We start from the raw sequence: 25,836 nt of genomic DNA, 5'->3' as shown, positions 1-25,836 counted from the left end.
TTTTACTGTATCTCCGTGTATGGCTGGGAAAATATTATGATGCTCAGATCACTGAACTTTTCAGTCTGCTACCTTGAGAATGGTCTCTGGCTAGAGGTAAGGTCTGGTAATTCACAGAACCAGTTTCACTGTATGGCCATAAAGGAGCTGCCATATGATCAGGCAGTATTGAATGGAATAACTTCATTGCCTCTCTAAGTTAAGATTGAAGTCTACTATTACATCTTGCAATTCTCCTCCCCAGTGTCATTTTGCCAAGTGCTCTAAGAATGAAATATGCTCTCTAAACAGAAATTTTGTTCAGAGTGCATTCATTCACAGAAATTAGGCCTGAGATTGATTGTGGATTTCCACAAAATCACATTAATTTCAGTTCTTGGCAATTACAGTATAATTAGTGTTATTGATGTAGGAGTTTCATAAATAAATATTTGCCATCATATAGGGGATTTTTGTTTGCTGCTTGTTTGTTTAGGCTTCATTTTTGGATGAAATTAGGCCTGAATGTCTTCTCTCTTTCTTGCAGAGGAATCATATGGGGAGGGGTAAAGAGAAAAGATGAATCAGGACACTTTCTTCCAGCTCTCCTGCATTGCAGGCAGACTCTTTACCATCTGAGACACCAGGGAAGGTCACAAAGAGAAAGGATGAATCAGGACACTCTCTTCCAGTTTACTGAGTCCATCTTGATGACTCATTCCTGCAAGCTCAACCCTGACTTTTGACTCCTAACTCCAACCCCCTCTCCCCAACCTACTCTCAATTGCCCTGTTTCTATCACGATTAACCAAAGCTAGGCCTTGTGTGACAGCAAGCTGAATTTTTTTCTGATAGGCAAAACAAAAGTAAAGCAATTGCTTTCTTAGTATCACTGGAAGAAAGGCAATGCCAAAGAATGCTCAAGCTACTGCACAATTGCACTCATCTCACACGCTAGTAAAGTAATGCTCAAATTTCTCCAGCCAGGGTTCAGCAATACGTGAACCGTGAACTTCCAGATGTTCAAGTTGGTTTTAGAAAAGGCAGAGGAACCAGAGATCAAATTGTCAACATCACTGGATCATCAAAACAGCAAGAGAGTTCCAGAAAAACATCTATTTCTGCTTTATTGACTAACGCAAAGCCTTTGACTGTGTGGATCACAATAAACTGTGGAAAATTCTGAAAGAGATGGGCATACCAGACCACCTGACCTGCCCCTTGAGAAACCTGTATGCAGGTCAGGAAGCAACAGTTAGAACTGGACATGGAACAACAGACTGGTTCCAAATAGGAAAAAAGAGTCCATCAAGGCTGTATATTGTCAGCCTGCTTATTTAACTTGTATGCAGAGTACATCATGAGAAACGCTGGGCTAGAAGAAACACAAGCTGGAATCAAGATTGCCAGGAGAAATATCAATAACCTCAGATATGCAGATGACACCACCCTTATGGCAGAAAGTGAAGAAGAACTAAAGAGCTTCTTGATGAAAGTGAAAGAGAAGAGTTAAAAAGTTGGCTTAAAGCTCAACATTCAGGAAACTAAGATCATGGCATCTGATCCCATCACTTCATGGCAAATAGATGGGGTAACAGTGGAAACAGTGGCTGACTTTATTTTGTAGGCTCCTAAATCACTGCAGATGGTGACTGCAGCCATGAAATTAAAAGACACTTATTCCTTGGCAGGAAAGTTATGACCAACCTAGACAGCATATTAAAAAGCAGAGACATTACTTTGCCAACAAAAGTCCGTCTAGTCAAGGCTATGGTTTTTCCAGTGGTCATGTATGGATGTGAGAGTTGGACGGTGAAGAAAGCTGAGCACCGAAGAATTGATGCTTTTGAACTGTGGTGTTGGAGACGACTCTTGAGAGTCCCTTGGACTGCAAGGAGATCCAATCAATCCATCCTAAAAGAGATCAATCCTGAGTGTTCATTGGAAGGTCTGATGTTGAAGCTGAAACTCCAATACTTTGGCCACCTCATGCGAAGGGTTGACTCATTGGAAAAGACCCTAATGCTGGGTAGGATTGGGGGCGGAAGGAGAAGGGGACGACAGAGGATGAGATGGTTGGATGACATAACTGACTCGATGGACATGGGTTTGGGTGGACTCCGGAAGTTGGTGATGGACAGAGAGGCCTGGCGTGCTGCAATTCATGGGGTCGCAAAGAGTCAGACATGACTGAGCGACTGAACTGAACTGAAGTTAATACAAGCATAATGTTTAAAACACAGTGAAGGCAAGTAATAATGGAAAACACCACTTCCCTTGCCTTCACCCCTCTCCACACTCACTTCTTCTTGTATGTGGAGAGTCTCCATATAAAACCATTTCTGGTTTTGTTCTCCTGGTGTTTACACCTCTCTCCCACCTCTTTAAATTGACCACGAATATGACATTTTCTGCTTACTTACTTTAAATATTGTCTCTTACCTTAGACAATGATGGATGAGAATTTAATTAATTTATAACATTTTCCCCTTTCTCTACCCTCAATCTTGCAAAACATTTAAAACTTTATTCTCAGTTCCTCTACTGGTCATCCTTGTAATTTCAAACCATATTTGTAACCTCCTTTTCTTAACCTGTAGCAGTAACTCTTCATTCTAAACTTTTAGAACAATGACATTAACCTCCCCACACTTTCCTCCAGCTCTCCTTCTGGATTCATTTCTAAACATCTCTTTCAGTCTATCTTTACCTTTTCATTGTCTAGGTGGATTTCATTTACATTCCATTTTTACCCACAAGAAAACCTTTTTTTATTTGTGTGTGAATTAATCCTAATGAAAACTATTCATCATCATTTATAACATTATGGCTATGTAAATATTGTTCATTTCATAGTCAAAGAGTTTACAGCAATTACATTTCCTCCTCCACAAATTTAATGACACAAATAATTTGGCACTCAAAGTGAATTTTACTGGAGTCAAATCTGAATGGATTCTTCTTTTCTTGCATTTCCCAGATGCCTGTACTTAGTCATTCATTTGTTCACACAATAAATATTTAGCAAGCATCTGCTGTATGGAGGCTCAACTGTTAATAAAATAAAGTTCTTGCTTTCAAGGAGTTTATGTTGGGAGCAGGGGACAGAGTGGACAATAAATAAATTCACAATAAGTATATCAACATGTTAAGTAGTAATGAGTGTTGTCAAGAAAAGCATTGGGTCAAGAGACTAATAATAATTTCTATTAAAAATTTTTATTAAATAGGGTAGTCAGGTGAGACATGTAATAAAATGATATTTGAATAAGTATGTTTGTTTTGCTTCATTTTGTTTTGTTTTATAATTTCTACAGTTTTCGTGTTTCCATCCTCAAGCAATTTCCCAAGAGTGCGCGACATCAAGTTTCCTGTGTCCTTGCATGTGTGAAAATGTCTGATTAATAGAGGTTACAGAAGGAGAAGGGCTTTCCAGGAGGGCTAGTGGTAAAGAACCTGGAGGGCTACAGTCTATGGAGTTGCACAGAGTCTGACAGGATTTAGCACGCACAGAAAGAAAGAACAGAATTAATTTGTAGAGAGAAAATTGTAAAAAAAAAATACAAGAGAATTTCCTTGAGAAAAAGGGTTCATGTCTTCAGACTAAAAGGAGACACTGAGTTCTCAGCACAACTAATATAGAAAGATCTAAACCCAAGAACATCATTTTGATAGTTTTCACTCTACCAATTAACTCTATTGTCTTTCTGTAACTTCTATTAATCAGATCATTATCCATATGAGATTGACCTTCTGTGTCTCTTACGTTTTCTCATGTATTTTATGCTTCTTTTTTTCATTCTATGTTCTGCAGCAGTAATGTGTATTTAAATCCTAACATTGAATTTTGTATTTCAGGGTCATATATTTATTTTCCAAGAGATCTCTCATTCTCTAATTATTTCTTTGCTTAGTAGAAACCTTTTGTTTGTTTTGTTTTATTTTGCTTTGCAATTTCTTTTCAAATGTCTTTGAATTCTAATTAGAAGGGTTTTTGTGGAGGCTTTATTATATTTTTTAAGGGGTAATTTTTTTTCTGGGTATGTGTTTGGGTCTTTTACTTCCATGTGATTGGCTTTCCTAAAACAATGATCTTTACTTTTTTCTGAACAAGGATGGTTAAAAACACTGCTCTGAGTACTATAAATAAATAAATATGTATATATACATACATACATGTATATATATAGAGAGAAAGAGAGACAGTATTTGATGACTTGTCTGAGCCCATTGTTAACGCTGGGAACCCCAAACTCCAGGACTTTCTCTGGTATTCTAATGTCACGCTGGTTCTCTTCAAATAGCTCATTTTATTTCCTTTGAGAAAAAGCCTCCAATCCCTGCCTGGGAAAAACATCTACCAAGCATTTTATGCAATGCCTGTATGTGGTGCTGGTGATGGAGTTCAAATGCTCTGTAGACAGCTTTAATTAACACCTCTGCTCTCTGTTTGACTTCCCTTCACATCTGATATTTCTTAGTCATGAGCTATTCGGGGTGTACCAGGCAAGTAAGCCCCTCTATGGGCCAGTTCTCTTTTCTGTTTTCATTCTTTCAGCTTCTTTTTTCCTCTCAGAATTTGTTTTTGCCCAGAGAATCTCCATCTCATTTGGGGGTTTGAGAAGGGAGAGACAGGTTGGAGTTGAAAAACATATGTGAACAATGCATTTTTTGAATCAAGATATTTCTGAAGTGCATCCTAACCCCAGGGGTCTCCCCATCCTTACAGTATGTTCCCCCCTAAATAGTAGGCACCATGGACTACATTACTATGAAAGACAAACCAATGTCGGACTCAGCCAATCATTTACGGTGTGTTTCTTGAATGCATAGAACATTTCCATAAAAAGACTAATCTACCCACTAATCCCAATCAACCACCCACTGCAAAGTGATGGAAATGAAATGACAGGTATTTAATGCCACTAAGCTTAATCCCACAGTGTCCTGTTGGATACTGCTCTACTGAAAGTATTCCTTATTGTGCCTGTTGTTATTATGTTGTTAATATTACTGAATTTAATATCAATACCCACAGAGAGGCAATAGTTATTCTTCATGAAAACTCCATGGTTCCAATTTGTACCAATTGGATATTAAATAACACAAAAATAACTGATAACAAAGGGCAAGAAGTAATTTATATATCATAAATTGGATAATATGTTATGATGAGAGCTAAAAGCAGTTGCATATGTTTAATGTTTATGGGAAAAAATCTTGTCCTTGAATTCAACTAGTTTGACTAAATTCATTTTAAAAAAAAAGTGGAGGTGAGGGGATGGGAATAAAATTGAACAAATATCTGAGTATTTTTCTTCAAATAAATAGATTTGACTGAAGTATCTCTTTTCGAGCAGTTGTGTATCTAAGAATAATCTTACCTTTAAGAAGTCTTCCATATATAGTTGTTCTATAGGAAGCCCTGGAGGCAAAGAGAAGAGCTTTATTTAAGTGAAAAGCTAGCCTGAGAATTGCCTCTAGGCAAAAGCCATTATACACTTCTCTTCCATCCTTTAGACAAGCAAAAAGAGTTTCCCACTGATACAAAGCAGCCCACAACTTGGCTCTCATTAGCTCTATGTCTATGGAAATCTTTAGAAGCTTGGATCACCCCACCAAACTCATTAGGTGTTTAAAATTAGGCGTTCTTTTCATAAGGAGCAACAGGAGTTCTTCCTGTAGCACAGGTATATATTTATAACAGCCCCCCAGGCTTTGTTAGGTTAACAAAGTGCATTGAAAGTGCTCACTAGGCCTGCTTGGCTATACTTGTTAGCCGGGATTTCATACTTAGCAGTAAAATAGAACAGTGATTGGTGTACCCTAATCCCTTTAGATTCTAGGGACTGGATATCTGATCTTTTTTCATATACTTTTAATCCTAAGTATATCTGTTTGTTTGTTTCCTATTTCTGCAATTGTTTGGGTGGGAAAACCCATTCAGTTACTAGTGTCAAGTATGTTAAAATCATGTAGGAAAATATTTCTCCAAGGGATAGAGGATTCAGGAATACATCTTCAATTGAATTCTGCTTTATAACTGAGGCCTATACTTTTCAACTTCCATGAGACTAGAAAGTGATATTGCCTGTGCTCTCTTTGATGTAATTACAGCCATGAGGTATCCAAAGTCTTTTTATTTATGTCAAATTAAGGCAGCTATCCAAGGTACTGAAGCTTGCTGAAATAGTTTTGTTTAATGTGTTCCCTATGACTTGTAAGATTCTGGAAAGCAGTTTGGGGCCAACTGGAGAGGCAGGATGTGTTTCTGTGCACTGAAAAGACATCCTGAAGAGAAAATCTAGCTGGCAGATTGCAGCTCTGGATCACAGGTCAGCCAGTGTCTGCAACCTCGATAACTCTTTTGCTGCTTTGCTACCACTGTTTTCCAAATCATCAAGACAATGTAGAAAAGCATTTCTCCTTATTATAAAACAATGCTGCCGTACCTAAAATATCAGTCTGCTGCCCCATTACCTCATAAATACAGGTGTAAATCTTGAAGAGGGCATAGAGTTTAACTCGCCTTCAGCATAGCAAAGAAGCAATTACTTAGCTGTTAAGAAAAATCCTAATATCATTATCAGATAACCCTAATAGCTACCTGATATCTGGCTATTATTTTAAATGGATTTAAAACACATTTTAAAATCACAAATTCAAATTATATGGAAATAATAACATAAGTTATCATAAAGGTATTTTAAGATAATTCTAAATGTCAATTTAGCATATTTTCCGATGTTATAGGTTTTCTAGAGTGAATGAATAGCTTCTTTTATGAGGTAAATGTCCTTTGGGCAAATGAAAGGAACAATCGCATTTAAAGGTCAGTTAATATAGTGAGGTAGATGTAGTTCTTAGTGTTCAAATCTCACTATATTATCTTTAAACTAGTATGCCCACTATTTTGACTAAAATGGTGCGCAGTAGCTTGACTGCTTACCCCCTTTGTTCCCATTTGTCATACCATGTTGATCTCCTAGTGTTTCTTTCTTAGCTCAAACTCTTTTGTTTAGTGTATCTCACAATCTAGTGACAATACTCTAATTATCTCTTTTTTTTTGTACAGTAAAGCTTAAAACCACGTATATTTCAATGGCAGCTCTTTCTGTAATTCAAAAGAATGAATTTCTTTTCTTTTTTCATAAAGAATGGAATTCTTTTCTTTTTTCATAAAGATAAGAATTCTTATAGAATCAGAAAACTAAGCCTTCTTGAAAACCAGAAAATTCCACAATTCAGACATATAGCACCATTCCATAAGACCTTACCTTTGTAGAGGCACTGTAATGACCATTTAAATGGAACAAACCAGTTTGCTTACAAAACAAGGTATCACTGGAGTAAAGTGTAATTTGTCTTTTCTCCCCACCCTTCCCTTAATTCATACACACACACACATAACTTTGACTAGTTACTAGCCTGAATTGTTTACAGAACCCCTCAATAGATATATAGGATTGATCTCAGGAAAAAAATATTTCAGCTATTCTATACTTAAAACAAAATTAAAATTCTTTTTAAAACTTAAGGTAACTTGTTTTTACTACTAAAATCATGAAGTTATAGTTACTCAGAATTTATTTAGGTTCTCTTCCCTTATGTAAAGCTCTCTACAAGATTAACAGCTACCACCATCATGATGAGAGAGTTATTAGTAAAGTGAAACATTCAAGTAAAGTGGTCATTTGGTCTAGAATTTATTCAGTGTAACATTTATGTGTTTAAATACTTGAGTTAATGATACATCATTTCAGCTTTGAATATCCCAATTGACATGTACTAACCAACCAAAAGGAACCAGAAGACTAAAGGTCACAATGTGTTTTTAATAAACATTTGAAGTCAAAGAGATATTTAAAATAACAACAGTTATCATAATTATATATACTTCATTGTGATATTCTCCACCACAACTATTCTTTCAGGACTGACACTCAAGTATAGGAAAACATTTTAAATTTACAGCTTCTGAGTAATCCAATGCAAGTTATAGTACAGTTTCTTAAATAAGTATTAATAGGAATTGATATAAAGCTTTGTTTCACTGATGGGTATGGTTTTAAGAGGTTTCTGTAATTGAAGTTTATTCATAGTAAACTAAACAGTAAAAACTTTTATTTTCAAGGAACAAATAAAAATTGCACTGAAAAGGAAAATGGGCTTTGGGTTGATGAGATAGACATATCCTGAGGTGACCCCAGAGAGACATAGCTTTGTAAAATCCCTCCCCTTTAAGTTCAGGAAGAACCTGGGACTTGCTTCTGGCCAATAGAATGTAGCAAATGTGAAGAGATTTTCCAGATGCAGTTAAGTCCCAAATGTATTGATTGTAAGTTAATCAAAAGGGAGATTGTCTTGTGTGATCCTGACTTTATCGTGGGAAAGATTTTAAAAAAGGGACTGAGTCCCCATGATTTTAGAGTCTCTCTCCTGCTTTGAAGAAACAAGTCATCACAAGTTGTACAGCTACAGAGAAATAAATTCAGCTAGCAACCACAAGAAATTGGAAGAAGACTGCAGGCTTCAGGTGAGAACACAGCCCTAGTTGACTTCTGGATTGAAGACTGATAAGATACTGATGGAAAGAACTTAATAATGCATGGGTATGTGACCCACAGAGATTGTGAGATAATACATGTGTTTTATTTTAAACCATTAAGTTTGTGGAAACTTAGACAATTTTTTTTTTTCCACTACGTTTGTGGAAATTAGAAAGGTTCACTTTTCATTTCAATCCCAAAGAAAGGCAATGCCCAAAAATATTCAAACTACCATACAACTGCACTCATTTTAAATGTTAGCAAGGTAATGCTCAAAATCCTTCAAGCTAGGTTTCAGCAGTTTGTCAACCGAGAACTTCCTAGAAGTACAAGCTGGATTTAGAAAAGGCAGAGGAACCAGAGATCAAATTGCCAACGTTCATTGGATCATAAAAAAAACAAGGGAATTCCAGAAAAGCATCTACTTCTGCTTCATTGACTACTCAAAAGCCTTTGACTATGTGGGTCACACAAACTATGGAAACCTTACCTGCCTCCTGAGAAATTTGTATGCAGGTCAAGAAGCAAACTGGCCATGGTACAACAGACTGGTTCCAAATTGAGAAAGGAGTACATCAAGGCTGTATATTGTCACCCTGCTTATGTAACTTCTGTGCAGAGTACATTAGGCAAAATCCGCTCTGGATGAAGCGCAAGCTGGGATCAAGATTGCCAGGAGAAATATCAACAATGTCAGATATGCAGATGATACCACTCTAATGACAGAAAATGAAGAGGAGCTAAAGAGCCTCTTGATGAGGGTCAGAGAGGAAAGTGAAAAAGCTGGCTTAAAACTCAACATTTAGGGAACACAAACCAGGACTCTGTTGCAACCTAGAGGGGTGGGATAGGGTGGGAGGTGGGAGGAAGTTTGAAGAGGGAGGGTACGTGTATATCTGTGGATGATTCATGTTTATGTATGGCAGAAACCAACACAATATTGTAAAGCAATTATTCTTCAATTAAAAATAAATAAATAAAAAAAACCCTCAACATTCAAAGCTAGGATTATGGCATCTGGTCCCATCATGTCAAATAAATGGGGAAAAAGTGGAAAGAGTAGCACTTTTCATTTCTTGGGCTCCAAAATCACTGTGAACAGTGACTGCAGCCATGAAATTAAAAGCTGCTTGCTCCTTGGAGGAAAAGCTATGACAAACCTAGACAGTGTGTTAAAAAGCAGAGACATCACTTTGCTGACAAAAGTCCATAAAGTCAAAGCTATGGTTTTTCCCAGTAGTAATGTACAAATGCGGGAATTGGACCATAAAATAGACTGAATGCTGAGCATTTGATGCTTTTGAACTGTGGAGCTGGAGAAGATTTTTGAGAGTCTCTTGGACATCAAGGAGATCAAATATGTCATTCCTAAAGGAAATAAACCCTCAATATTCGACTGATGCTAAAGCTGAAGCTCCAATACTTTGGCCACCTGATGTGAAGAGCTGACTCATTGGAAAAGACCCTGATGCTGGGAAAGATTGAGGGCAGGAGAAGAAGGGGAAAACAGGATGAGATGGTTGGCTGGCATCACCGTCTCAATGGACATGAGTTTGATCAAAGTCCAGGAGATAGTGAAGGACAGGGAAGCCTGGCACGCTGTAGTCCATGGAGTTGCAAAGAGTCAGATACGACTTAGCAACTGAACAACCACAAGTTTTTTGGCAACTTGTTATACAGCAAGATAAAACTAATACAGCTAAAGAATACATTTTCATTCGAACCAAATGTAGGAGGGCAATTTGTATTATATAAATGAGGCTGGGGATAGGAATGAATTTGGAAATTTTGAGTTCTTTCTCAAACTGTTGAACCTTAAACCTCCCTTAAAAATTGAAGAAACAGGAGACAATAGACCACATTTCCCCAAACAGGGCTGAAGGAACACTATGCTATCTTACAATTTCTTCTACCTTACCCTTACTCTCATCAAAATGATCATGAAGACTCTATGGTCAAATCTTTTAAAGGATATTATATAGATCCTACTCACCACCACCACTGTCTCTCAGAACCATCACTAGAAGCCCATCCCTGAGATTCCCAAACCCAAAGTTTCTCAAATAGCCTACAGTAGTAAAAGATAACTTCCTTTTTTTTTTTTTAATTGATCATCAAAATGTATAACAGAGTTCAGAACAACACACTAGAAAGCGTTATGATGGGGAGTCCTAGTGAGCAGAGACTGTGCTAACTGGAAACTGCAATGAGATGAGAGAGAATCACCATTATTACCCTTGAGAGGAATGAGGTTTTCAGAGAAGTGGTGTCTCAAGTGGAGAATGGCTCAAGTAGAAGTTGACAGTAGGAAATAGAAGTTATTTCAGATAGGAGAGGCTTTCATGACATTGTCATTCAAAGCTCCTTCATAAAGTGGTGATTATTTGATTATGTAACTATTTCTTCATCTTTTTAAAAAACTTCACCTCAGAGCAAAACTGGATAATCTGATTACAAAAAAGAACCAGACTAGTGAGAATGATGAGATTGTTTCTTGTATCAATATTGTTTTATTTTGACCCTGAATTAGCAAGCTCATCCCTGAGCAGAAAATTAGATTTCTGACCTTCAGTGGCCTCAGACCTCTGGGTTTCTCCACAATGGCTCTGCCACAGGCTCTCTGTGTTGTTGTATTATACTGTCTCCTCCGTTCTTTCTAGTCTCACAACCACTTCTTCCTTGATAGGTCTTTTCTCTCAAATTTCTTGAGCCTCTCCCTGTCTTAACTGACTTCTTATGAACACTTGGCTCTAAGCCAATCATATTCTGTTTGAAAAGTAATCAAATGTGTTTGTTACTAGCTATTTAAAAAATACCGCTCCTTTGTTAACTCCAGTCATGGCTGCACAACCCCAAAGCAGTAACAAAAAGAATTACGGATGAGGTTCAAATATAAAACCAACTTATCTTTAATGGAAAAACTTAAATATCACTATGAAAATGGAGGAAGAATATATCCTAGCAGCCTCAGAATCTCTTCTTATTTCTCTTTCACCTGTCCTTTCTTGGTACTTACAGTCCTTTTTCTCCTCCCTCTCTAACCATTTCATCAGCCACATCTCATATGTCTAGCACATTAGAATCCTTCTGTAATTACCTAGTCCCATATACTTAATAAGTATTACAGCTGCTCAGCAGCATCACACTCTTGTCATGAGCATTTATGTCATCTCTGTGGCTTTGTCAGTAGACCAGTAGATAACCAGCCAGTACTGATAATTAGTAATGAAAGGACAGAACTACTAAAGCCCTATAGAAGACAGTTAATCAAGGGCTGGTACCTGAAATTAGGCTCTCTGCTCTTGATCTGCTCTCTATACTCTTTCAATTCAGCAGACAAACTGTATCAGGTGTTATAACATCAAACATCACTTTAATTAATAGGTATGTGTTGTGCAACATTAAAAAATCTCTAATTAAATAGAGAAAAAGGAATCTGTCTGGTGGACTAGATGAATGGATATTTGTTTATGGTTAGCTGGTCAAGCTTGCAAACAACTTGTGTGGTAAGTTTAGGGTATGAAATCATTATTTGTAGTTGTCAGCCAGTCTGGGCCTAGGGCCAGGTGAGTGAAATGAATGAGACACTTGACTCAGAGCAAAATTTAAGGGTGGAGGGATACAATAATCAAAATAAATGTACTTCAGTGCATTATTTTTAAAAAATTTCAAAAAATTATGGTAAACAATGTACTGAAATGATTAATAGAGATAGCATTAGTAATAGTGCTGTGCCAAGCCATTTTGAAGCCTGAGGCAAAAATAATAATCAGTAATGCTGGTCCTGTCTGTATTTAAAATTTTGTTCATCACATATTTCTTTCCTGTCACTTCTGATTTTTTAAAATATTGCATTTGATACCTCCTTAAATTTTGTGCCTGAAGCAAGTGACTCACTTGCCTCACCTTAGTCCTGGCCTTTTGTTAGATCTATTGCTTTTTAGTGTTCTGGCTAACATAGAAAATATTTTTCTCATTCTTTTTAGTCTCTCATAATTTGAGGTCAGAAGTACATATCATACACTTATGGTCAATTGGTTTTCAACAAAGTTGCCAAGAACTTTCAGTGGAGAAAGAATAGTCTTTTCAACAAATAGTACTGGAATAATTGAATATCCACATTCAAAAGAATAAAATTGGACATCGTCCTTATGCCACACACATAAGTTAACTCAAAATGGACCACAGACCTAAATGAAGAGCCAAAACGACAAAACTCTTGGATGAAGACATAGGAGTAAATCTTTGTGACCTTAAATTAGGCAAATGCTTCTTAAATTTGACATCAAAAATTAAAGTGATGAAAGAATAGATAAATTAGTCTTTATTAAAATTAAAACCATTTGTGCTTCAAAGGAAACTATCAAGAAAGTAAAAAGACAACCTACAAAATGGGGGGAAAATTGCAAATTATAAATTTAACAAGAGACTAGGATCTAGAATGTATAAATAACTCTTACAACTCAAAAATAAAAATTAGAAAATAATTATTAGAAAATAATTTGAACAGTCATTTCGATGAGGAAGATATATGAATGGCCAGTGATCACATGAGAAGATGCTCAATGTCATTAGTCATTAGGAAAATATAAATCAAACCACAATGAGACACAACTTTATACCCAGTAGGATACTGTAATCAAAAAGGCAAAATTAATGCTAGCATTAATGTAGAGAATTTGGAACTCTCATACTTTGCTAGTGGAAATGCAAAATATTGCAGCCATATTGGAAATAGCTAGGCAGTTCTTCAAAAATTTTGAAGTTAACATGTGACCCAGTAATTTTAAAGAAGAGAAATGAAAATATGTACTCATAAAAAACTTGTATTTTTATAGGAGTATTATTCAGATAGCCAAAAAGTAGAAATAACCAAAATGAACATCAACTGATGAATGAATAAGCAAATGTAATATATCCATAAAATGGAACATTATTTGGTAACACAAAGGAATGAAGTACTGATACATGCAACAGCATGTTTCTTGAAAACAGTATGCTTGATTTTGAAAACAGTATGCTAAGTGAAAAAAAACTCAGCAAAAGAGACCACATTGTATGACTTCAGTATATGGAGTCATATATGATTTTACTTATGGAAGTGTCCAGAATAAGTAAACCTAACGCTATAGAGACAGGAATTATGTTAGCGGTTTCCAGCGACAGAAGTGAGGAACAAATGGGGTATATACACTGTTAATGGGTACAAAGTTTCTTTTGGGGAGTTGAAAATATTCTAAAACTGATTTCTGTTAATGGTGGTGCAACTGTGTGAATATACTAAGCACAAATGAATTATAAACTTCAAATAGGTGAATCGTATGGCATGTAAATTGTATCTCAATAAAGCTGTTTTTTAAAAACTGCATATCAGTGATTAAGAGACATTATTTCCCAACCTCCATTTCCTCCTCTGTAGTTGAGCTCCCAGGAAAAGGTTTTACAAAGAATTGTTGTCCCTAATACAGACTTCCTTAATACAGAATCCATCTGCAGTGTGAGAGACCTGGGTTTGATCCCTGGTTGGGAAGATCCCCTGGAGAAGGGAATGGTTACCCATTCCAGTATTCTAGCCTGGAGAATCCAATAGACTGTATAATCCATGGGGTTGCAAAGAGCTGGACATGACTGAGTGATTTTAACTTTCACTATAGACTTAATCGATGATTCCTCTGTTAAAATAAAGTTTAATTTTCCTGCTAAAAATAAATGAAAAACCATCACTAAGTAAATTCTACATCATTTTAGTAGGTCTCTTCACACTCCTCTTTTGATTCATCTGACTTGGGCTGATTGGAAATCACATCAAGAAACTCACCTAAAACCAAAGGCTGGAGACTCATAGACAGAAGGACTTTCATGATCACTTGCTTTGAACCTTTTGATTCTTTTTGTGTTTGTTTTAGTTTCAGAAAGGTGAAGTGTGCTTTTTGATTAATCAGAAAATATATTTTGCTTCAGTAAGAGTGATTCTAGCCTCTGCCTTGTTCAAAGGGCAGAATATTTTCTGAGATGATCTCATGTGACTTTGAGTAGATATTTTCCCGGGCATCCCATGTCATGGCTTCTTTATACACATCTCAACATAGGGAGCTAGTCTAGTTCTAGATATTCAAAGAAAACAGGCTGCAACTGATTGGAAGTTTAAATAGTTTAGAATTCTTCATATCAGTCTCACAAAATTCAGCATTCAATGAAAACAATAAAAACCAGATAAAAGTACAAAAATGCTAGTATTACCATAGTGGTGATATCCATGGGGTTACAAAGAGTTGAGCATGACTTAGTGACTGAACAATGACAACCATAGTGATGGGGAGAAGGGATAAGTTGTATGACTTAAAAAATACAAAGTTCTCTAAACACTTTCACCTTCATATTTCTTGAACGTTTTCAAGGTGAAACCTCTCAACTGGGGAGTGGGAATGTGGCCAGTGCCTTCAAATTTTGCAAGGTGCTGGACAAGAAGGCAAGTTTTCCTTGCAGCTCTTAAAGGAACAACTGATATCAAAAGGTAAATGTTATCAATGCCATTTTTTTTGTTTGTTTTATCTCATTGTGAAGAACTCTTTTAGTATTCAATGGATGGAAGAGAACCTGTCTGAAGGTATCACACTCCCAAGCACTAGAGTTGTTCACAGGGAAACTGATAAACTTTATTTCTTAAATGATGTAGAAAGACATTAAAATCCATTCCACCTGAAGCAACCTAAAGTCCATCAACAGAGGAATGGATAAAGAAAATGTGATACATATATACAATGGAATGTTGCTCAGCCATAACAAAGAACAAAATAATGTCATTTGCAGCAACATGGTTGGACCTAGAGATTATCATACTGAGTGAAGTCAGGCACAGAAAGACAAACATCATATGATATCGCTTATATGTAGAATAAAAAAAAAAAGCACAAATTAATTTACTTACAATACAGAAGTATTAATAGAGTCATAGATATAGGAAACAAACCTATGGTTACCAGGGGATAAGTAGGGGGGAGGGGACGGTAGGGAGAGGGATAGTTGGGAGATTGGGATTGACATATACACACTACTATATATAAAACAAGTAACTTAAAAGAACCCACTGTATAGCACACGGAACTCTATTCAATATACTGTAATGGCCTATATGGGAAAAGAATCTTAAAATATATATTTTAGATATGGTAAAGAATCTGCCTGTCAATGCAGGAGACACAGGAGACACGAATTCAATCCCTGGGTCTGGAAGTTCCACTGGAGTAGGAAATGGCAACCCACTCAAGTATTCTTGCCTGCAAAATTCCATGGACAGAGGAGTCTGGCAGGATACAGTCCATGGGGTTGCAAACACTTAGACATGTCTGAGTGACTGAGCATGTGAGCATATGTGTGTGTGTGGGTGGGTGGGTGGGTGTGTGTGTGTATAAAACAAATCTCCTTTGCTGTACACCTGAAATTACTGAACTGGAGAGTTCATCTTTCAGTGTCCTATCTTTTTGCCTTTTCATACTGTTCATGGAGTTCTCAAAGCAAGAATACTGAAGTGGTTTGCCATTCCCTTCTCCAGTGAAACGCTTTTTGTCAGAACTCTCTATCATGATCTGTCCATCTTGGGTGGCCCTACAATGCATAGCTCACAGTTTCATTGAGTGAGACAAGGCCATGATCCATGTGATCAGTTTGGTTGGTTTTCTGTGATTGTGTTTTCATTCTGTCTGCCCTCTGATGGATAAGGATAAGAGGCTTGTGGAAGCTTCCCGATGGGAGGGACTGGCTGTGGGGGAATCTGGGTCTTGTTCTGATGGTCTGGGGCCATGCTCAGTAAATCTTTAACCCAATTTTCTGTTAATGGGCAGCACTGTGTTCTCTCCCTGTTGTTTGGCCTGAGGTCAAACTATGGTAGGCCCACCTCCTTCAAAAGGGTTTATGCCAGCACTGTTGTATTCAGTGCCCCTGACCCCAAAGCAGGCCACTGTTGACCCACGCCTCTGACAGAAACTTCTGTACACTCACAGACAAGTCTGGCTCAGTCTCTTGTGGGATCACTGCTCCTTTCTCCTCCATCCAGGTGCATGCAAAGTTTTGTTTGTGCCTTCTGAAAATCCGTTTATCCAGTCCTGTGAAAGTTCTGTAATCAAATACCACTGGCCTCCAAAGTCAAATTCCCTGTGGGTTCTCAGTGCCTTTGCTGGATCCCCAGCTTGGGAAGTCTGTTGTGCAAGAACAGTGGGAGAAATGGAGTAACCCTCACAGTCAACAAAACAGTCCAAAATACAGTACTTGGACTCAATCTCAAAAATGACCAAATGATCTCTTTTCGTTTCCAAGGCAAAACATTTGATATCACAGTAATCCAAGTCTATGCCCCAACCACTAATGCTGAAGAAGCTGAAGTTGAATGGTTCTATAATCACATGCAAGACCTTCTAGAACTAATATCAAAAAAGAAGTCCTTTTCATCATAGGGGACTGGAATGCAAAAGTAGGAAGTCAAGAGATACCTGGAATAACAGGCAAGTTTGGCCTTGGAGTACAAAATGAAGCAGGGAAAAGGCTAACAGGGTTTTGCCAAGAGAATACACTGGTCATAACACTCTCTTCCAACAACACAAAGACGACTCTACACATGGTTATCACCAGATGGTCAATACCAAAATCAAATTGATTATGTTATTTTCAACCAAAGATGAAGAAGCTATACACAGTCAGCAAAAACAAGACTGGAAGTGGACTGTGGCTCAGATCATGAACTCCATATTGCCAAATTGAGACCAAAATTAAAGAAAGTAGGGAAAACCACTAGACCATTCAGGTACGACCTAAGTCAAATCCCTTACAATTACACAATGGAAGTGACAAATAGATTCCAGGGATTAGATCTGATAGACAGAGTGCCTGAAGAACTATAGAGGGTGGTTCGGGACATTGTACAGGATGCGGTGATCAAAACCTTCCCCAAGAAAAACAAATGCAAAAAGGAAAAATGTTTGTCTGAGGAGGCCTTACAAATAGCTATGAAAAGAATAGATGCAAAAGGCAAAGGAGAAAAGGAAAGATACACCCATCTGAATGTAGAGATCCAAAGAATAGCAAGGAGAGATAAGAAAACCTTCCTCAGTGATCAATGCAAAGAAATAGAGGAAAACAATAGAATGGGAAAGACTAGAAATCTCTTAAATTAGAGATACCAAAGGAACATTTCATGCAAAGATGGGCACAGTAAAGGACAGAAATGTTATGGACCTTAAAGGAACAGAAGATATTAAGAAGAGGTGGCAAGAATACACAGAAATACTATACAAAAAAGATCTTCATGACCCAGATAACCATGATGGTGTGATCACTCACCTAGAGTCAGACATCCTGGAATGCGAAGTCAAGTGGGCCTTAGGAAGCATCACTATGAACAAAGCTAGTGGAGGTGATGGAATTCCAGCTGAGCTATTTCAAATACTAAAACATGATGCTGTGGAAGTGCTGCATTCAATATGCCAGCAAATTTGGAAAACTCAGCAGTGGCCACAGGACTGGAAAAGGTCAGTTTTCATTCGAATCCCAAAGAAAGGCAATGCCAAAGAATGCTCAAACTACTGCACAGTTGCACTCATCTCACATGCTAGCAAAGTAATGCTCAAAATTCTCGAAGCTAGGCTTCAGCAATATGTGAACCAAGAACTTCCAGATGTTCAAGCTGGATTTATAAAAGGCAGTGGAACCAGAGATCAAATTGCTAACATCCACTGGGTCATCAAAAAAGCACGACAGTTCCAGGAAATCATCTACATCTGCTTCACTGACTGCAGTAAAGCCTTTGACTGTGTAGATGACAACAAACTGTGGAAAATTCTGATAGAGATGGAAATACCAGACCACCTTACCTGCCTCCTGAGAAATCTGTGTGCAAGTTAAGAAGCAACAGTAAGAACTGGACATGGAACAAAGGATTGGTTCCAAATTGGGAAAAGAGTACGTTAAAGCTGTATATTGTCACCCTGCTTATTTAACTTATATGCAGAGTACATCATGAGAAATGCTGGGCTGGAGGAAGCACAAGCTGGAATCAAGATTGCCAGGAGAAATATCAATAACCTCAGATGCAGATGACACCACCCTTATGGCAGAAAGTGAAGAGGAACTAAAGAGCCTCTTGATGAAAGTGAAAGAAGAGAGTGAAAAACCTGGCTTAAAACTTAACATTAAAAAAACAAAGGTCATGGCATCTGGTCCTATCACTCCATGGGAAATAGATGGGGAAAAAGTGGAAAGTGTCAGATTTAATTTTCTTGGGCTCCAAAATCAATGCGGATGGTGACTGCAGCCATGAAATTAAAATACATTTGCTCCTTGGAAGAAAAGCTATGACAAATCTAGACAGCATATTAAAAAGCAGAGACATTACTTTGCTGACACAGTTCTGTCTAGTCAAGCTATGGTTTTTCCAGTAGTCATGTATGGATGTGAGAGTTGAACCATAAAGAGAGCTGAGCACCAAAGACTTGATGCTTTTGAACTGTGGTGTTGGAGAAGATTATTGAGAGTCCCTTGGACTGCAAGGAAATCCAACCAGTCCCTCCTAAAGAAAATCAGTCCTGAATATTCATTGGAAGGACTGATGTTGAAGCTGAAACTTCAATACTTTGGCCACCTGATGCAAAGAACTGACTCTTTAGCAAAAACCCTGATGCTGGGAAATATTGAAGGCAGGAGGAGAAGGGGACGACAGAGGATGAGATGGTTGGATGGCATCACCGACTTGATGCACATGAGTTTGAGCAAGCTCCAGGAACTGGTGATGGACAGGGAAGCCTGGCATGGTGCAGTCCATGGGGTCACAAAGAGTCTGACATGACTGAGTAACTGAACCCCTGAAACTAACACAACATTGTAAATCGACTATACTCCAATAAAAATTTTTTTAGAAAATCTATCCCACCTAAGATTCCATAATTCATTTTATCACCCAGTCTGTAAACACTCACTAAGTTTAGTAAATATTCCTTTACAACATACAAACACATAATGACAATGACCTCCCACTCATCAACACCATAGTACATGTTAGGTTGTTGTGTTTTTTTTCATACTCAATTGAAATAAACTGTTCTGAGGAGTTATGTTAGGGTTTCTTATGTTTTCCAAGGATGGAGAGGATGATTGGAGAATGGAGTACTTTAGATTATGTTTAGAAGCCTGATGGAGAGTCTCTTTGTTAGTTAGCAACCAGCATAAGTGAAGCAGTCTCTAATGAAGTGGGATGTTATCAATCTCAAAAGTTACCTCCCTTTCTCAGAAGAAGGGACAAGATCCACAAAATGATAGGACTTTCCTCTTCTAGTGATTACCCAGCATTAATGAATGTTTAGTTGAGAGTCCCTTGGACTGCAAGGAGATCAAACCAGTCAATCCTAAAGGAAATCAGTCCTGCATATTCATTGGAGGGACTGATGCTGAAGCTAAAGTTCCAATATACTTTGGCTACCTGATACGAAAAACTGACTCATTGGAAAAGACCCTGATGCTGGGAAAGACTGAAGGCATGAGCAGAAAAGGATGACAGAGGATGTGATGGTTTCATGGCATCACTGACTTGATGGACATGAGTTTGAGCAAGCCCCAGGAGTTGGTGATGGACAGGGAAGACTGGCGTGCTACAGTCCATGGGGTCGCAAATAGTCAGACACGACTGAGCGACCGAAGTGAACTGAATGAATGTTGTTGTGTCACCCAGGTCTCAGCGCTATTTCCCCTAGGCAAGGAAGGATGGTTTAGATGGTTTCTATGCTGGAAACCATACTTTTAAAAAAGGTCATTATCATTCATTCTTTACTTCAAATGCTGAATAAGATAAAGTATCAGGATTCTCCAATAAATTATACAATGCCTAATGAGTATCAAGTCATTGCTACCTGTTATTCTATCTAAATTTATTTTTTAAAATGCTCTCTATGGAGTCGCACAGAGTCGGACACGACTGAAGTGACTTAGCAGCAGCAGCAGCAGCAGCAGCAATAGGTAAGGATGCTTTAGCAGATAGAACATTTCATAACCATTCCCATCAGCTATAAAGAAAACAGCAGTGGGCAGGTCGGAGGTTGAATTTGAGATGTTGTTAAAGGAAAAAAGCAAAGTCCAAACATCAGGGATCCAACAGGATTGTTGTTTTGCAGCTCAACATAAGGGAAAACAGAACTAAGAAACATCTATATTCATTACCCCTTCTATAACCATCATGCCACATATTCCAAAATGGCTCCACAGAAAATATACTGAAGGAGACAGCCAAACGTTAATTGGTAAGTTATTGACTTTGTATAATATACATTTAAAGGGAGCTACAAATATAAAGGCAGATGTGTAATATATGGCTGGCACAGTTTTTATTTTCTTATACATCTTGCTACTGTCTGGGGGCAATGCTCTAGCGACTACTGAAATATAATAACTGCTTTCTCTCTCAGTACACAATTTGACAGCATTTATTCTTTCCTTCAGTGAACATAATTACTTCACATATGGAACCTGTGATAGCCTACAGGCATCTGAAAGAAACCAGAATCATGCAATCTGTCCCCTTTGTGAGCTTAATTTACATTCACAAGTGTCATTTTATTAGGGCTGGCATCGTATAGGATAAAAATTACAGGTCAGCTATGGCATGTCATTGGAAAGTGTGCTTAAGTCAATAATGTCGTATTATTACATTTGGGATAATTTTACAAGTGAGATCTCACAGGAGGAATCTGACCCTTATTTCTTAGTTTTCAGCTTTACTACTACCCACAAGGTAATTCATTTAGAAATGAATATTGTAACAAACAGTTTAGCCTGCTGTAAATATTTGTGCTGTGTGTTATACCCTTCAATATAACTTTGCAGTATCATCTACAGTCTTAAAGGACATGGAAGATTTACTTTGTTCACTATTAAAAGTTGGCATGTTCAGATTCATGTAATTAAATCGGTGTCAATCAGAAGCCAGTGCCCTTTATTTTGGCCTGATTAAGAGTAGAATTTAAGAAGATTGTGCTACTGACCCTTTCCATCATAACTAAAACAACATTGTTGGTTTAATACATGTTACCTGAGAATGGGAAGTGTAAGGAAAGCTGTAGGAATTGTAATTGGTTATGGTTCCTCTATTTGAACAATGAGATGATCTTAAGGTAATGCTTCCTGTTAAGCTCCCTTCTGTGTTGATGAGGTCAGAAATTATTTTAACGTGAGAAGTTAGAAATGGTCAGTAAAGGCTAAACCATTTTCTTCATTATTCCATATTAGTTTATGAATTACAATAGCCTACCTAATGAGTAACTAATCATAATTCTCAGATGGTAAGGATGGTGCACACTGAGAAGAATGAGGCAGAACAAGCCTTTAGCACAGTTGCTGAAGACTTTGTTTCACTCACTAGGCAAGGCCACAGTGAAGAGATCAGTGGAGAACTAAAGCTGAGTCTATGAAAGGGCAAAACTAAGAACTAGGGTTCAGATACTGAACTAAAAGCAGAGTCACTGAAGTCCAGGCAGGCAAGAGAAAGAAATCATGTGACGTGTCTGAATAATTTTTTTTTAAGGGATAAAAGGGCTGTGCAGATCAAAATAAGTATTTACAAATATATGGTCATTGGAAGCTGTGTTTGCCAAAATACTTCTTGTTAAGACTGATTTAGACCTCTTTGATTCTTTAAAATTACAGTTTCTTAAATACATTTACCTTTTAAAATGTCTTATTTTCAATCAAATTAGTTGTTGTTTAGCTGCTAAGTCTTGTCTGACTCGTTTATGATCCCATGGAGGGTAGCCTGCGAGGCTCCTCTGTCCATGGGATTTTTTTTTTTTTATAAATTTATTTATTTTAGTTGGGGGCTAATTACTTTACAATATTGTAATAGTTTTTGCCATACATTGACATGAATCAGCCATGGGTTTACATGTGTTCCCCTTCCTGGATTTTTCAGGCAAGAATACTGGAGTGGGTTGTCCTTTCCTTCTCCAGGGGATCTTCTCAACTGAGAGATCAAACCTGAATCTCCTGCATTGACAGGCAGATTCTTTACCACTGAGCCACAGGAAATCCTATGACAGAGAAGAGCTAACTTTTGAGAAACTATTATCCTATGTCCCAGATCTTCACAATCTTACTATCTAGAGTAACTCCTTTTAACCTTCAGTTTTATTTGTAGTCTTAATCTCCATATTACTTAAATGGATGCCTATGCTTATATTTTCCTCCAGCTTAGTTGGACTATCATTGACAAAATTGTAAGATATTTAGAATGCACATGTTGATTTGATACATGTCTACACTGTGAAAGGATACCCCTCATTGAGTTAGTGAACTCATCCATCACCGCACGTATTTACCTTTGTGTGTGCATATGAACACGTTCAAGCTTCACTCTCTTAGCAAATTGCAATTACACAATACAGGTTAACTATGGTCAATCTTATTATATATTAGATTCTTCAATCTTATTTATCTTATAACTGAAAGTTTGTACCCTTTTACCAGATTCTCCTTATTCCCCTCACTACCACATCCTAGTAACTATTTTTTTTTCTTACTCTCTGTTTCTGTGAGATTGACTTTTAGTTTATACATATAAGTGAAATGAAACTATACAGTATTTTCCTTTTCTGTCTGGCTTATTTCACTTGACATTATGCTCTCCAGTTTCAATCATGTTGTTGCAATAACAGGAATTTCTTTCTAAGGCTGAATAAAATCCATGTATATGTGAAATGGATAGATAGCATGTATATATACATATATATATAAAGGGATCAATAATATAGTTATATATGTATATATATACATATGATATTGATTAATTTGCTGATGAACACGGTTTACAAACCTTGGTTATTATGAATAATGCTGCATAAACGTGGGAGTATCAATACCTCTTTGAGATAATGATTTTATTTTCATTGGATATATACTCCAGAAGTGTGATTGCTGGATCATATGATAGTTCTATGTTTAATTTCTTGAAAAACCTCCATAATGTTTTCCGTAGTGGCTACACTAGCTTACATCTCCACCAACAGTGCACAAGGGCTCCCTTTTCTGCAAATTCTCACCAGTATATGTTACCTCTTGTCTTTTTGATAATAGTTACCCTAAAAGGCGTGAGGTCACATCTCATTGTGCTTTCGATTTGCATTTCTCTGATGATTACTGATGTTGAACACTTTTTTACAGATCTGTAAGCCATTTATATGATGTCTCTCTTTGGAAAAATGTTTATTTAGGCCCTAGTAAAGGAGATCAGTCCTGAATGTTCATTGGAAGGACTGATGTTGAAGCGGAAACTCCAATACTTTGGGCACCTGATGTGAAGAGCTGACTCATTTGAAAAGACCCTGATGCTGGGAAAGATTGAAGGCAGGAGGAGAAGGGGACGACAGAGCATGAGATGGTTGGATGGCATCACTGACTCAATGGACATGAGTTTGAGTAAACTCCGGGAGATGGTGATGGACAGTGAGACCTGGCATGCTGCAGTCCATGGGGTCACAAAGAGTTGGACATGACTGAGTGACTGAACTAAACTGAATTCTTGCCTGGAAAATTCTATGGACAGAGGAGCCTGGCAGGCTACAGTCCATGGGGTCACAAAAGAGTTGGACATGATTGAATAAACACACACGCTTTCCTATCTTTAAACTGAGTTGTTGTTTTTTGTGCTATTGAGTTGATTGAGTTCCTTGTATATTTTGGATATTAACACCTTATCAGATGTGTAATTTGCAAATATTTTCTCCTATTCCAGGGCTATCTTTCCTTTTTTTTTTTTTTCCGATGCTTTCTTTTGCTGTGTAGAATCTTTTTAGTTTGATGAAGTTACACTTGTCTATTTTTGCTTCATTGCCTTTGCTCTTGGTTTTAAAATCCAAAAATATCATTGCCAGGACCAATGTCAAGGAGCTCACTTCTAGTTTTATGGTTTCAGGTCTTCTCTTCATGTCTTTAATCCATTTTGAGTTGATTTTTGTGCATGGTGAAGATGATAGTCCATTTTATTCTTTAGCACATAGCTGAAGCATATGTCCAGTTTTCCGAGCACTATTATTGAAGAGATTATCCTTTTCCCATTGCATTATTCTTATCTCCTTTGCAGTTAATTAACTGACCATGTATGTGTGGGTTTATTTCTGAGTTCTCTAATCTGTTTCATTGATCTATATATGTTCTCATACCAGTATCATATTATTTTGATTGTTATTAGCTTTATAATGTAGTTTGAAATCAGGATGTGTGTGATGTGTTCAGATTTATTCTTCTTTCTCAAGCATGTCTCAAGACTGGCTTTTCAAGATCTTTTATTGTTTCAACAAATTTTAGGATTATTTTGTTCTATATCTGTGAAAAATGACACTGGATTTAAATAGGGATTGCATTGAATCTGTACATTACTCTGGGTAGTATGGATATTTTGACAATATTAATTCTTATTTTTGTGAGCAAAGAATTTCTTTCCATTTATTTATGTCCTTTTCAATTTCTTTGCTAATTGCTATTGCTAAATTTCTTCAGTCGTGTCCAGCTCTTTGCAGTCTCCTCTGTCCATGGGATTCTCCAGGGGGGAATACTGTAGTGGGTTGCCATTTCCTTCTCCAGAGGATCTTTCCAATGCAGGGATCGAGACTGCATCTCTTAAGTCTCCTGCATTGGCTGGTGGGTTCTTTACCACTAGTGTCACCTGGGAAGCCCCTCAATTTCTTTAATCAATGTCTAATAGTTTCAGTGTACAGGTCATTCACTTCCTTGGTTAAATTTATGACTAGATATTTTATTCTTTTGATGCAATTATAAATGATATTGTTTTCTTAAGTTCTCTGATAATTCATAGTAGTGTATAAAAATGCCACTAATTTTTATAGATTGAATTTGTATCCTGCAACTTTGAATATGTTTATTAGTTCTAACAGTGTTTTGGTGGAGCCTTCAGGGTTTTCTGTATATAATATTATGTAGTCTGCAAATAGACAAAGTTTTACTCTTTCTTTTCAATCTAGATGGTTTTGTTTCTTTTTCTTAACTATTTGCTATGGCTAGGACTTCCAGTACTATGTTGAATAAAAGTGATGAGAGTCTTCTTGCATCCTTGTCTTTTTCCTATTTTTAGAGAGAAAACTTTCAGCTTTGTGCCATTGAGGGCTACCATGGAGGCTCATATGGTGAAGAGTCTGTCTGCAATGCAGGAGACCCAGGTTCAATCGTTGGGTCAGGAAGATCCCCTGGAGAAGGGAATGGCTACCCAGTCCTGTATTCTTGCCTGGAGAATTTCATGGATAGAGGAGCCTGCAGGCAACAGTCC

The 25,836-nt window shown here is 37.3% G+C and overlaps 1 long non-coding RNA gene across 1 annotated transcript in view; it reads left to right on the top strand.

Annotated features, from left to right (window-relative positions):
- LOC145504886 (uncharacterized) overlaps nucleotides 1–24,182 on the top strand; it is a 54,807-nt gene extending 30,625 nt beyond the window's left edge. Inside the window, exons 4-5 of the long non-coding RNA XR_014052566.1 lie at nucleotides 14,927–15,042; nucleotides 23,768–24,182. This is a non-coding gene — a long non-coding RNA (uncharacterized LOC145504886). The remainder of the gene's footprint in view (nucleotides 1–14,926; nucleotides 15,043–23,767) is intronic.
- The last annotated feature ends 1,654 nt before the right edge of the window (nucleotides 24,183–25,836 follow it).

This window comes from Giraffa tippelskirchi, chromosome 5, assembly GCF_054371585.1.
Source record: "Giraffa tippelskirchi isolate mGirTip1 chromosome 5, T2T-mGirTip1v1.2.pri, whole genome shotgun sequence".
Taxonomy (NCBI): Eukaryota; Metazoa; Chordata; class Mammalia; order Artiodactyla; family Giraffidae; genus Giraffa; species Giraffa tippelskirchi.
This window is presented reverse-complemented; position numbering and strand designations above follow the sequence as displayed.